At 35.6% G+C, this 15,908-nt stretch overlaps 1 long non-coding RNA gene across 1 annotated transcript; it reads left to right on the top strand.

Moving 5' to 3' along the window:
* Nucleotides 1–274: 274 nt before the first annotated feature.
* Nucleotides 275–14,377, top strand: LOC129881691 (uncharacterized). Its single transcript, XR_008765674.1, has 3 exons — nucleotides 275–630; nucleotides 7,537–7,601; nucleotides 14,097–14,377. It is a non-coding gene; the product is annotated as an uncharacterized LOC129881691 (long non-coding RNA).
* Nucleotides 14,378–15,908: the final 1,531 nt, after the last annotated feature.

Genomic DNA, 15,908 nt, shown 5'->3' with positions numbered 1-15,908 from the left:
CAAAATTCTTCCCATTTTTCATATCCCACCTTTCTTTCTCAGTTTGGTGCTTGAGAGAGGCAATTTTGAAGTGAATCCCTGCAAAAATTTGGTTTGGGTAAGTTCCTCTAACGATTCTTTATCAATTTATTCCATTATTTTCTTCCAAAATTCTTTAAAAACTAATTTTTTTTGTCCAAATCTGGTAGGGCCCATTTTATTAACGGAAAGAAAAGCAAAAAACACATATTTTCCCAATAAAAACTGGGTCCAAAAGCAACATAAATAAAATAATCCAAATCAAGAAACAACTAGAAAGGAAATGAACTAAAAAGGAAACAAAAAGGGATCTAAATATTCTGACCATCTTCTTCAGCAACGAACACCACCGGCGGGCTGCATCAACAAGCTGATTTCAGTAAAATTCTCAAGAGTTTGAGGGACTTCCATACTGGGCATTCACAGGTCTCACAAATTCCATAGAGTCGACTCAGTGAAGACTTCTTCAACACAAAAAAGGACACGAACTCAACAAAGGATATACAACCTTCAAAAAACATAAAATGGTTTCAAGATCAAAACCATGGTTCTTCAAACTCTGCAGACTGAGCTCAATGAGCTAATAACACTGCAAGAGCTCTTGGATCCAAGGTATGAGTTCGAACCAAATTCCTATCAAATTGTAGAAACTAATGGTTATGCCTGTGTTTTTTATCTCCATGATATCTCAGAATACTTGTACATGCTAGTTCATATCTTCATCTACTCAGCTTGAAGCCCTATTTTGGAATATTTTGATTCTTAGACTAGGGCATTTGTTTTTCTCTAGCAATAGAATTGATCCTGCCTTCTATGGGAGTTCTTTAATATTATGGAATTGTTGCACATTTTTATCTGCAAAACTAAAAGCCTAGTTAGTGAAAAAATCAGCCAGGTTGTTTCCTTCTTTGTATATATGCTTAATCTCCACTTTTCCCTTATGCATCATATCTTTCATACTTCTTGTATCAACATATATCAGCCAGGGTACTTCCCACACTCCATTTAAAATCTTCTTTGCAATTAACGAGTCAGTCTCAATAGTTAAAGGAATTAGGCCTTTAGACAGACAATATTCTAATCCATTCCTAATAGCTTTTATTTATGCTTCAATGACTAAACATTCTCTGATGCTTCTTGCTTCAGCATAGACCAGATCTCCTTCCCAATTCCTGATACAAAAAGCTAGAGAAGCAGGCCCAGGATTAATCCTACTAACACCATTTGTATAGAACTTATAGCAATTGTTATTAGGAGCTTTCCACATTACAACTTTGCTCCAAATGACAGGTGAATATTCTTCTAAAATTCTAACCAAAACTAGACCTGAATTAGGTATATCTACCATCCATGGGTATCTTAGTTTGGAAACCATACCAAGTGCCTATTTATACTCATGATCATAGCCATTTTGGACATATTACTTCCATGTTTAATTATGTTTATCCTCTTCCATATGTGCCAAATAATGATAGAAGGCTCAAATTTGAACACATGTTTGAGTTTGACCACACACACAGCCTTTCACCATAACTCAATTACTTGTTTAAGTTGTACAAAAGGTCCATGAATCCCAACAGCCTCTGCAAAGATTTTCCACACACTATTTGACACATTGCAGTTGATGAATAAATGATCAAAGGTCTCATGTACATTTTTATTGCAACAACAACAATGTACAGAGTCTGCAATTCTCATTCTTATAAGAACTCCACCAATTGGGGTTCTCTTATGCAAAATTCTCCACATAAAAAAAGACACTTTAACTGGTAGACCTTTCTCCAAAATAACCATAATATCTTTATGAAGATCCTCATTTGTCTAAAATATCCCATGCACTCTTAACAGAAAAGCCACCAGACCCTGTAAGCATCCACCAAGGTTTGTCTCTAGTATCACTCATTTGTAGATTCCCCAACACCTCCTGAATGTGGTTAACCACTTCCTCATTGAAACTATCAGTCAGTAAAGCTTCATTCTAACCATCCTCTGTCCTCAATTGCTTCACTTCTTCTAACAGATCATAATTATGGTTACCAGGCATATAAAAATGAAGATTCCCTAGTTGAGTTCAATTATCAAACCAAACACTAGAATACCCTCCTCTAGGTTTTCACTAGATTTTCTGATAAAAACATCTCTTGCTTGCAGCATAGGCTTCCATACTAAAGACCCATTGTTCCATTCCACCACATTTTGTTTGATCCTTTTACAATACTTATTCCATATTAAGTTAGACCATACAGAGTTAGTAGTTCAAAAATTCCACCATAGCTTAGTAAATAAAGCCTTAGACACATCAAATAAAGATTTGAAATCAAGAACCTCATCCTCCTTTAGAAAACAAACATCATACCAAGCTATCTAGTGCTTAGCTCTGCCTTTTTCCTTAGAGTTCCATAGATACTTTGCAAACATTCTATGAATATCATGAATAACCCATTTAGGAAGATAGATGGCAGATAGCAGATAGATTGGGATACTCTAAAGAACACGATTAATCAATACAATTTCCCCCCCAAAAGATAACACTTTACCTTTCCACACCTGTAGCTTGTTTTGGATTTTCTTGATAAGTTCAGGAGTATAGACCGAAAAGGCTCTAACAAGATCTTGAGACTAACAAAATAATTCATAGCAAGATAAGAAATAACAAATGATAGAGTAGCACCCGGATCTTACAATGCATAAACATCAAACTCAAAGACTTTCAACATACTAATCACAAAATCGGGGGAATCCTCTAACTCCTGACGAGTTTGTAAGGCATAAAATATATTTTGGCATTAACCGCCACCTGAAGTAGTACTATGATGAGCCGATCGTCCTATAGTTATCTGAGGCTGAGTCTTGGGTCGGCCATCTCCACCTCTAGTAGCACTCGAAGGACAATCCTTCACTTGGTGACCTGTCTTTCCAAAACTAAAGCAAGAACCTGAACCCGCTAGACATTCCCCTATATGTTTCTTCTCACACTTCTTGCATAGGGGAATATGTTGACCACTCAGGGCTTCTCCTTGAGGCTTAAATGCCTTATCTTTGTTGAACTTTAGAGGAGGAGTGTTAGAAGAATTTTGGTTGGAGTAACTTTGGAGAAATTGAGAACGACTACTATTTCTCGAATTATCATATGAAAATTCACCACCATTGGTTCAAGCCCTCTTGGATTCCATTCTATACCTCTCCTTCAAATTTTCTTCCTCTATTTTCTCGGCATATATCATGAGCCTAGAGATATCCATCTACTTTATTAGCGTAGAGGTTCTACACTCTTTAACCACCAAGTTTGGCATGCCTGAAACAAACTTGCTTATATGGGCTCTAGGATTGGCAACCATAAAAGGAGCATATTTTGACAATTTAGTGAACTTGAGGGCATGCTCCCTCACACTCATATTACCTTGTCGCAAATTGATGAAATCTTGCATCTTAGCTTCCCTTAACTCCAAAGAAAAGAAACTGTCAATGAAAGTACTCTAGAACTCTTCTCAATCAATGGGACCATCATCTCTACCTCTTCCACTCTTCCATTGATTATACCAAACTTGGGCAACCCCCTTGATTTGATACACTGTCAAGTCTGTCTTTTCCACTGGACTAATCTTAGAAATACCCTCAATAAATTTTATGGATCCTCGTACACCTTAAAGCCATAAAACTCGGGAGGGTTCATGCGGATGAAATCACAAACTCGACTAGACATCATACCCACATTTGGATTCATGAGAGCTATAACATCCCTATTAGCTTGAGTGGATATGGCTTAGGAAAACACTTAAAATATGGCCCAAAACTCCATGTGAGAGACTTGCTCATTCAAGGGTTATTTGTAACTTGAGGATTTTGTTGCTCCTCATTGATATTCAATCTTGTGGGGATTCTCCTTGGAGGCATGATTCTGTAATCGCAAAGAGAAAGCATTGGAAGGAAAACCTTAGTGTTAAACTCTATCACACTAGATAAGACTGATGAAAGTGAAGTTTTCTAAATGCCTCATAACTTTATATTCATAGATGTGGCGCACTTCACACATATGAATAACACTTTGCTTGACCCTAAGTGTGAACAATGATTAGAATCCCGAAGGCCTCCAACCAAGCTTCTTACCATATCATTCACGAGTATACATAAGGTAATTAAGACATAACAAGAAACATCATAAATGCGGAATAAAGGTTTAAATGTGAATGTCTCGATAAATAAGGAATCAAACTCAAAGTCCAATGGAAAGAAGCTAACATAAACTCCATGAACATCTAACATGCCTTTACTACTATAAACGGGCATAGGACAAGATCCTAACTCACCAACATAAGGAATAAAAGTCAAGAAACCATATAAATCATAAATATCACGTCCTCAAAATATAAGGACTCACCAATAAATGGAAATAGTATATCAAGCTCTAGCCACGAGTGGAGTGTGCGTGGTGATCGTTAGACATAAATTATGATACAATGTAGGGGAAAATATGAATTAGTACATGGAATACACCAAGTATGTGAGAAGTATAGATGAATAATGATAATCGGAAATAGTCAATATGAACATATGATGCATGACCAATAGCATAAAAACATGAGTAAAACTTGAAAATACTTTTAAGACATAGCATATGGTCAATGCATCATAAAACATCAAAAAAACTTTTAACATAGCATATACGTATGTGATATTAACCATAACCGACATGTAACACCATGTGAGCTATAACATGAAATTCGATGTAACTCCCAAACCAAGAAGAGAGAGACTTCTTTCCAAGATAGACTCCGTATCATAAATATAAAGATAAGCTCTATGTCGATCTACTAGCTAAGCTTCAAAGGCAAACCTTTGGTGGCACGTAGTTTTGGAACTAACGGTTGTTACTAGGGTTCACTCGTGGATCCCCGCCATAAAGTTTGCTCAGTGCTAAGTAAATCCCAACAAAATACATAAAACATAGTCATTAGAAAATGTAAATCAACCAATCCAATATCATGAAAATATAACATAAGAATAGCTCCTTGAAAATCGTGGTCATAATTTGAACTTGTGGACACTTACCTTTTTAAGCATCCAAATAATCATAACATATATATTGTGAGAAAACCTTTCACAATTCATGGTTTTAAATTTGAAAACATACTTGAATCATCATACATAACTTTCATAAATCATACATAAATCCTTGATCATAAATTCATAACTTCAAACATGAAATTCATAGCATAAAGGTCATTGCAAAACTTATTAAAAACATGCAATTTACTCAAATCATGCATGAATAGACTATTTTTAAGACCCCGAAAGTTGGAAAGTTGAAACGAAGGAAAAAATGAAGGAAATTTTGGATTGTCTTCTAGTTGACAACTCAACCTACGAGTCGTAGGACTGACTCATAGAAGTGGTATTGAGGTTGGAAATGGAATCAAGTGAAGGAGATTCTACGAGTCATGTTGACGACTCGTAGACATGATTATGATTCGTAGAAGGCCCTCGTAATGAAACTTTAGAGACTCAGGAAATTTACAGGTTTTCAAGACCTGTAGGACGAATGGGTCTACGAACTGTAAGGACTTTGACAAGTCGTAATTACGACTTGTAAGAAAAGATCAAAGGCCCTGAAATCAGGGTCTTCTGAAGTTTAGTGAAGGGTATTTTTGCCTTTTTCCAAATTTGGTTCAATGAACCTAAACACTTTTATGGCTAAGTTCAAAGTCTATATTAACCTAATTCTTCATATTCCTCTTCTATTCTATTCATCCTCATAAATTTTTCTAAGGCAAGACTATCAAATCTCTCTCAAGTTTCTCCTATAAATTCAAGGTAGGGTTTCAAGTTTCATCAAGATTCCTTCTCAATTTCTGAGTTGATTTCATCAAGATATTTGGAGATTGATCCATGGGTTTCTTTCACCATTGTAGTTTCAAGATTTTTCTCAAAAATCTCCTTAGATTTCATTGGTTTCTAACCCTAGCTTGATGAATTGCATCGAGTTATTTCAATTAAAATTTTAAATTGTCATCAATGATCATTATAAGCATAATTCTACATTAATTGCATGATTTCTAGTTGAATAATGAATTCCCGTGCATAATGCTATTTTCAATGATGATTTTCATGAACTATGATTACTTTCCTCGGACTCTGCGCATAACAGAAGTTTTAATGCACCGGGATGCCCTTTTATGATTAGTTTCAAAGGGTTTCTCAATGAAGGCTTTATAAATGATGTTTGAGACTTATGGAATATTGGTGAAGATTATAAATCATGATTTCAATGATTTTCTATAAATTTCCTACATTGATATTTAGGTTTATCATATGGATTATTGGTACATTCGATTATGTTTCAAATTGATTGCATCTTCATGAAATATATGTAGATTGATATGAAGTATATGGTCATGTATATTTTCACTCAAACTCTATGAATTCCAATCCAATTGATCATGTATGAATGTTTTACCCAAATTTACAAGTATAAGTTATGATCTCGAATTTCAAGTTATATCCAATGAAAGCTTTATGAATGTTTGACAAGGTCTATGAATGAGTTTAAATATGCTTTATATAAATGAGGTTATGAATGATGTTTTTATGACATTTCAAGCAAGTAATGGTAGAGTGAGTTAAGGCCCTAAAGTTGTTTTACGAATAAAGATATATAATGGTGGAAAGTCTATACTCACATTACGTGAGATAAAGTTAAGGAGCGATTTTATAATTATATTCTTATCAAGAGTGGACAGGTAATAGATATGCCCCCCCCCCCACATGATGTTGACTTTATGTCTTATGGTTTGTCTTTTCTATTGAGAGTTTACCTAGCACCAAGTGGACCTTGGGATGGGCATTCTCTCCCGTAGTAAAGGAAAGAGACCCGTACAAATATCCCATTATCCCATAACTATGTGACACTATAGGATAAAGGATCACCCGCAGAAGAGGCTTAATTCCTTTGAGGGTCACCCTAGTTGAGGCTCGATCCTTAGTGTAGCTTAGTGGATCCACTTAAGCATGATGGAGTCTACCTTGGCAAGTAGTCTCCCCTTTTCTTCTGGTGTAGGGGTAACATCGGGACTCCATGTTATAGATCACATGGTTTATGTCGGTTAACGGTCGCTCTCACAAAGGTACAAGGTCTCCTTTACCAATGTTTAAGGTAATTCTTACTATAGTTAATATGTCCCCCACAAAGTAAAGTATGTCTCTCTCACCTATGGTTTTATGACTCTCGATATGATTTATGACCCTTACTACTAGTTATGAACTTACAAGCTCTTTTTATGATTTCTCATTATGACTCATGACTATACATGCATTATACAAGTTCTCTACATAAGATTTTATTATGGTTTTAAATGACATTAACCTTACTCTTGATTCATTATCACGTATAAATCGTTTACTTATTATATGTTCTAGACTTGATCATCCACCATTATTTTTATCTCATGTATTGCATTGGTTACACACTTAGTACATTCAAAGCACTAACGTATACTTATATTTGCCTATATTGTGTTGTAGTGTAGGACTCGATGATCACCCTACACACTCTCGTGGCTAGATAGAAGACTTGTTCACTTGATTTGGTAAGTCCTCATGCTTCGTGGACTACCTATCGAGCTTATTTCTTTCCTTGCTACATCTAGACTATGTTGCTATTTTGAGATGTTTTTTTCTTGTTTGGGAGCTAGTGGCTTATTCTATGCCCCCACTTATGTTAGTATAATAGAGGCATGTTTAGACAAAGAGTTCGTGTAGTCCATTTGGACATATGAGTTGAGTTTTCATTTTTCATTTCTAGACTTCCATTTTTAAAATTATTCTTCTGCTTGTCTTTATTAAGATTTTACCTTATCTTATAAATGCGATATATGCTAAGAGGCTTGGTTGGGAACCTTCGGGTTCCCAATCACTGTGTCATGACTAGGCCCTAGTCTGGATCGTGACAAACTTGGTATTAGACTACAAGATTCAAGTATCATAGGGTGTCTAACATGTCGCATCGAATAGAGTCTTGTTCATCGGTATGAAGCGCGCCACATATATAAATAGTAGTCTATGAGGCATTTAGGGAAATGTGTCATTTCTTTCATGATCTATGTCGTGCGGCAGAGTTGTGCCTTAAGGTTCTTTTCTTAACAATTGGCCTTTGCAATTTTTAGAAAATGCCTCCACAAAAACAAGTCCCTCAAGTTAATGATCCTCTCGTTGACCAAATGACCAATGCCGAGTTCTGGACCGCATCATTATGTTAGATCATGTGGTGGCCAACCAAGGGGTTGTTGCTCCTCCTAATGCTCCTACTCCGGCTTCTAAGGTAAGAGATTTTGTAAAAAGGAACCCTCCCGAGTTTCATGATTTGAAAATTGATGAGGATCCTCAAGAGTTTATTGATGAGGTGTATAAGATAGTGGATATTATGGGAGTGACTTCGAAGGAGAAGGTGGAGTTGGGTACTTATCAATTGAGAGGTGTCGCTAGGATTTGGTTTGATCAATGGAAGAGTGAGAGGCCCAAGGAGGCGGATCCCATGAATTGGAAAGAGTTCAAAGGAGTGTTTCTTGGACCTTATATAAAGAAATTAATTGCAAATGAAAATCCACATACCGGATTATTGTCGTCACGAAATATGCCATTCATTAAGAAACCAAAATGAGGTCTTTCACTCTTCATCTCCCTGTTACGAATTCTTGGAATCTGATCAAAAACCTTCACAATAATTTTGGGGTCAACTTCTGAACAACATTCATACAACCATATTTGCATAGCAAGCGGGAAACCATGGAATCTGTAGTACTTTTCTGTTGGTGTCATCTTCTTATAGATATACGTAATGAGTTCATCAAAAGTTTTGCACCCCAGACATCATTAGTATATCTACCAGATTCTACCAAGCAAACTCAAATCTTTCTATAGACACACTATTAGGCTCCTTAGAAAGCAGAAAGGTATGCACAAAATATAAAATTGTAAATTTAATAGCATCTTCATCGTTGTCACCCCATACATTGTCAATAAAACTTTGAACCAGTTCAAGTGACATTGTCTCTTTCCTGAAAATACTAAACAAGCAATTTGTTCGGCTATTCAGTGTCAAACACAAAATTTGACCAGTCCTCACTACACTTCAACCTCGATATAAGTAAAAACTCTCTACGGGAGAAAAGTAATGTTGTGTCATTAACGTGAATCAAATACTCATCTTTTGAACTGTCCTCTAACTGTAGTTGCGTGAAACACCTAACAATCTGTACTTGAACAGTACAACGATTCATAGCAGTCAAATTGACAAAATATTCTATTTCACAAAAGCGTCTGAATTGATCTTCTTATAGATATTTGGCAAGATTTTCCATTACATCAACATTTTCATGAGGTGCTTCCTTAGGACCTTCTTTGATCATATATTGGACAACCTAATAATCAATCAACATTAACATAATTTGTAAAATTTGTGCAAAAAATATAGACTATAATTAAAATTGTAAATTAGTATAATTATATTATATACACGCAAATAATATACACACTAATACAAATGTTTTTACTTGAATAATTAAATCTGATGTATAATGAATGCTTCAAATTAGGAGGGAAAAAATGAAAAAAAAAATTAAATTTTTACCGTGATGAGATATTTATGGAGAAGATGATCGATTCTTTTGAGTGAGAAACGAGTTTGAGGGGAGAGAAAAGGTGAAAAGGTGAAAAGATGAGAGAAAAAAGGAGTTTGAGGGAAGAGAGAAGGTGAAAAGATTTGTATAAGATTTGAAAGACATTGATTTGATACAAACCCCTTAAACCTTCCAATGTGGGGCCCACTTCATAGCTAAAATATTAAACTACAACCCTTATTTGTAATTATTTAAAACTGCAGTTATATATCATAATTAAGTTTTATATATTAGCTTAGTTGTGTAATTTCCCTTGTCAAAATGGGTTTGCCCTATGACACCGGCCCAATCCGATCCTTGAATTAAGTGAGGTTGGGCCAAAAAATTTAAGCCCATTTAGGAATGAGACTTTTTAAACCAACCTCATTTGGCCTGCCAACCTTATAGGCTCAACCCGCGAGTCTTAGAGGTCAGCCTGTAGGTCGTGAATTTTTAAAAAAATTATTATATATATTTTAATTAGTGTTAATTTTTGTCAAATCTTCAGAAACTAGGCAATTAAAGTTATTATAACTATGAATATTTGACTTCTTTTATTTTTGTGTTTATACCTAATTTTTTATTTATCCTTTCTTGTCTAGTTTATGAAAAAAATGATCATGCAATGTATGTTGTTCTTATGAATTCTATGAAAGTTGACTTTTGTATCTTGTCTATTATGTTGTTTTGTAAGTATTCCACTAAAGTGTGTGCAACTCATAGACATGTGAATTTTTGACGTATTAGTTGTGTTTATCAATGTTTGATAGTCTTTCTAAGAGGCCAATGTTGTTCATCTTTTGATTGAAGGATCAATCTGTCCCAATATGTAGCCCACTTAGGACTGGGTTGGACTGCTATTTTATAGGCTCTTTAGTTAAAAGGATTAACCCGTCCTAACCCATTTAACTCGTTAACTCTTTAGGGTTAGGTTGAGCAGTCCATGTTGACAACTCTATATATTGATACCGTTTATTTATAATTCTTCAGATCACATAATTTTTTTCTAAAACAAATAAATTATTGTTTAATCAAATAGAAGCCAGCATGATGTATGTGTATGTCAGATGTAAAGTATGCGTACATACCATCCTTTCAAATTTTACTAGGGAAATTACACAAAGTATGTTATTTTTATTTAAGAAATATTCACATTGCATTAAAATTTACAAGTCTAACCACTTTGAACAAGTCATATATGCATTGATTGAAGTTAAGCTTTACTAATTTCATGTCTACTATTGCTTTGAAATGGTTAGATGTGCAAAAAATATTTAAAATAGGTACGAGTTAAATAGCGGTGTCCAAATAAAGTACTCATGAAATTGTGTCCCGTGAAACAGTACATAATTAGGATATTGAAATAAAATAACATACATTAATAGATTTTTTGCTTGAAACTAATTAAGCGCATAGGAAATTACACTCAATAACATGTCTTGAACACTGCTTATCTGTAACACTCCCCAAAAATTTTCCCTAAGATTCGGACCCTCCTTGTATTCGGGTAGGGTCGAACACTAGTATTGTGACATATATGCATGAGTTAAGATGATTCTCCAAGAAATTGAAAGAGTGTTAGAGGTGATGTGGGGTCACAAAGGACCCCTAGGACCGAGCTAAGTCCAAAAGAATTCGTCTTGGGTAAGTTTTTGAAGGAGTTTGTATAAAGGTCGACTTCTAATGACCATATCGTTTGAAATATGATGAACTGGATGGACCACGACCTACCAAATTAAAGGTCGTTGAGTCTTCTTTCCAACGCCACCAAGAATGTAATTTTTGGAGTTCGGAGTCAAAAGATATGATGATCCTAAGACGAACTAGATCGACGGGAATTTTAGGCCTGGGTTGCAACTGCTGGGAATATGGCCTTGGCGCCGCAAGGGCGCGACGCGCCACTATCGCTCCAGGAACATGCCTCAGTAGTTTGGTCCCTGGCGCGATGCGCCACTATTGGGTAGCAGGGTTTTTCAAGCCTATTTTCCAGAAACCAGAAAACTTGGGCTTGGCGCTGTAAGGGCGCGACGCGCCACTATCGCGCCAAGAACACTCCTCAGTAGTTTGGTCCTTGGCGCGGCGCGCCACTAACGGGTGTGCAGGTTTTAGGCCTAATCGACCTGGCGCTGCAATGGTGCGACGCGCCACTATCGCGCCAGGAGCATTTTCAGCCTATTTTTCAGAATTTTGGAGAAAGGGCAAATTTGGGAATTTGTCCCAAATTATATATGTATCAGCCTTAGCACGTTTTGGGACCATTTTTCAATCCCTCACCCTCTCTCTAAAAAGCCCTAGAAAATCCCTCTCTCTTCTTCTTCTTCTTCTCCATTTCCAACAAGGATTTGTTCCAAGAGCTTCAAGGATTCAAGTCTCCCATTGAAGACCCAACAACTAGGTCTCTTCAAAGTCTTCACAAGGTATGTAAGGCTAACCTAAAATATGAATTGAGTTCTTCCATATGCCCATGATGTGTTGGATAGGAGTTGTGAAAGAGTTGAACCTTCTAAGAAGGTTTTTCTTGAAAGTTTTCCTAAACTATAGAATGTTTTTTGCTACTATTGGTTGATTGATGTTTTTAATGACTTGAGTTACTAAATAGTTATCTTTCATAATTATTGACTACAAATGTATCTTTGTATATAGATTTATAGATGTTGACGATATTTTTGAGTTGAGTTTTGTTGAGAGTATGGATTCATGTTTCATTCACATGAACCCAAGATGAGATTTCTTTGGTCATAATTTGTCTTGAGTTGAGATGGATGGTTTTGTGTATATGTGTATTGATTGGAATGAAAAGAATGAATTGGATAGTTAAGAATGTCTTTTTGCTTTCATAAATTGAACATAGGACTAAAATAAGGATTTTGGAATAGATGTTTGACGATTGATGTGATGATGATATTTGAAAATGATGTGATGATAATGTTTGATGATGATGATGATGTGATGATGATGTTTGATGATGATGTGAATAATGGTATTTGACGATGATGTGAATGAAGAGGTTATGTTGATGAGGATGTTGTGTGATGAAGTGGATTGGAGTCTAATGTGATTTTGTGGTATGTGATGTGCATAATTTGAGTTGATTGGAGTCTTAGGAATATTTTGAAAATAAATGATCTTTTGAGGAGGAGCTTTAAATAAATTATTTGTGAACCTTTTTGCATAAACTATTTACATACTATTTTGAGTCTAAAAAATTATTAGTTTCATCTTTGATTTAGAAAGGAGTTTAAGTATGAGTTGAGTATGAGGAGCCTTTAAATGAGTTGAATATTTTTACATTAAAATATCTATTTTGAGATTGAGTTGAGGAGTTGAAATTATATTTTAATGTACAAAATATTTCCTGCATTCATTGAGTTGAGATTGTACAAATTTTAAAGAGAAGAGTTTGATGATTTGAGATGAGTCGATTTGAAAGAAGTCCAATGAGGCCGGATTTGAGTTGAGTTTTGAAAAGAGTCCAATGAGACTTGCCATTATGACTCGATTGAGTTGAATTGAGGATAGAGTTGATGAGTTGGCAAGGTTCTAAATGAAACTAGCCGTGAGGGCTTGTTTGAGATGATTGGATGGAGTCTTATGAGCATGGAGTCATGGGAGGAGTATCGAGGACCGAAGCGGGTGAGAGTATAGTCCATACTCGAACCCCAGAAACTACGCCGCCAACATAGGTAGGGATGGAACCGTTAAAGTCGGATGCTTCCCGTGGGATTGAACCGTTAAAGTCGGATGTTTCCCATTTTATTGTCCTGAAATGATAGGACTTGACTAATCGATGGTATCCATGATTAGGGAGGCGTTCATGCCCTGGCAAGGTATGGACGGACATGGCAACAACGTCTGTTTGTTGTACTATCACTGGCTCATAGATGATGGTTGTCGGATAAGAGAAACTCCCATTTAGGTCTTGATAGTACTCCGAGTCAGTTGAGTTGAGTGGCATGTGATTTGGTCCCGTCTAAACCATTTCTTGTTAGACTTAGGACACTTGAGTGAGTTGTTACTTATTTATTGAGTTGAGTCCTTCGAGTTAATTGTTGAGTTGAGGGTATATGGTCGGATTGGGTTAGACGAGTTGTGATTGGATTGTACATGATTTGGATGGATATATGAGTGATTGGATTAGATGATATGTGATTGACTTCGAGTTAACAGTATATGATTGAATTGAATTGAATGATATAATTGCACTGTATTGTACATGATTGGATTGGATTGTATGGTATATGATTGGTCTTTGTCTAAAAATGTATTCTTACTTTAGACTTATCTTATTTGAGTCTCTCTTATCTTTCTGATGTGAGATATTTGGATCGATGATATTCTTCCTTGAGGTATGTTTTATTCTGCCATATTACATACTCGTACATTCCACGTACTGACGTCCATTTGGACCTGCATCGTTTCATGATGCAGAGACATGTTTAAGAGATCGTCAATAGAAGCACCATTGAAGATCTATACACACCCAGCGTATTGGTGAGTCCTTCCCCACTTTCGGAGGACACCGCTTATGTAATCTTGCATCGAGTTAGCCCTTTCTATTTTTATTTGAGGTAGCCATGAACATGTCATTGGCACCAATTATATAGTAGTGATAGAGGCTTCATAGACTAGATAGTGAAGGGTCGATTGAGTATTTCGTTCCTTAAATTATTCTTGTCAAACTATTTTTTTATGACAAATATTTTAGTTGATCTGTTGGCCCATGACCTTTATTCTTTGAGTTGGATGGGTGATTTGAGTTGCCCGCTAAATTATTCTTTATTTTTCAACTTTCCGCTGAATGAATGAATGAACGGATGTGTGATCAAGCTATGTGGTTCGCTTGGGAGTCAGAAATGGTTCCTGAGTTTCGGTTACGTCTAGGGTACCCTCCCGGGGCGTGACATTATCTCATGGACAAACGTTTCAAGGTTAGAGGTCAGAACCTCTTAAACTTGAAGTTTTGTCCATGGGCAAGATCAAAAGTTCAAGATCACTCGCATTCAATGTCCAACTTAATAGCCCAATTAAGTGAGTCAGATTTTACAAAGTCCAACTTAATGGTCATCCTTACCAGCTCTATCTCCTCTACTGAATCTCCTGCGACTTCATCCTCCAGATAAAATATGATTTTAAATTTTATTCAAAAACTAGATGTATGATCGTCTGTGTAAGCATAGGGCCAACAATGTAAATCTTCTGTAGCTCCTTTTTCTTTGAACTAATTCAATTAGAATTTCTGTTACATATATTTTACTAAATAACTAAAAACAGAGAACAAGATAAAAATAAGAGTTAAACTAAACACAAAGAACATACAATAAGACTTAAAGTGATTATCCTCTTTCTAATTTCGCAGAACAATATATATTGATACTTGCAGAGAGTGAGCCTTAATTAATGCATACAATTTACTCTTTGCACATTAACCAAGTAGGTCTCTTCTATTTCTTCATGCACCAACATATTGGTACGGGTCAATACTTCTAGCTGTGTTTATAGACACGAGAAGCAATCTCATGCCCCAAATCATAGAAAACGACAAAGATTGACTTTGGTTAACCCTTAAGCAATCTATGCACTATTGCACCTGAATTTCAAGCTTTTTTACTCCAGTCAATCCTTAAGTTTTACAAGTTCTTTTTTGGTTTCCTTCCTCGACACGCATGTCATTTACAAGTCATTTAAGGAAAAGAATATTAATACTCAAAATCACCAGACAAGTCGTTGTTTGTTAGTAATCAACTAAAGCATGTTTTTAATTTTATTTTTTAATTTTACCTTTTTCCGAATCTTGCTTTACGATCTTTGATTCAATTCTCTACTAATGACACCGGGATACTATAAAAATAGTTAGATTTACATGTTTTTCTTTCTCGTGGAATCATGCCTAGCATGCTAACCACGGACAATTTTTTTCCATAATTTTTTTCAAAATATAATTACTTTTTTTTCAACATTTTCCACAATATGATTGACAAACAAACTACAAGCATGTGTACGATTTCGTACTATCATACATAATAATTTCACTAACAGGTTAATTTGGAAAAGCTTTTTTTCACAATATAATTACCTTTTTTTCCCAACATTTTCCACACTATGATGGACAAACAAATTACAAGCATGTGTACGATTTCGTACTATCATACATAATAATTTCACTAACAGGTTAATTTGGAAACATTCAAGCCATAAATCAGTTGCACGTCGTACTACCAAACTACTAAGCTCATAATCTTC

This window comes from Solanum dulcamara, chromosome 3 (assembly GCF_947179165.1).
Source record: "Solanum dulcamara chromosome 3, daSolDulc1.2, whole genome shotgun sequence".
NCBI classification, from domain to species: Eukaryota; Viridiplantae; Streptophyta; class Magnoliopsida; order Solanales; family Solanaceae; genus Solanum; species Solanum dulcamara.
Note: the sequence above shows the minus strand (reverse complement) of the source record. Positions and strands in the feature narration are given on the sequence as shown.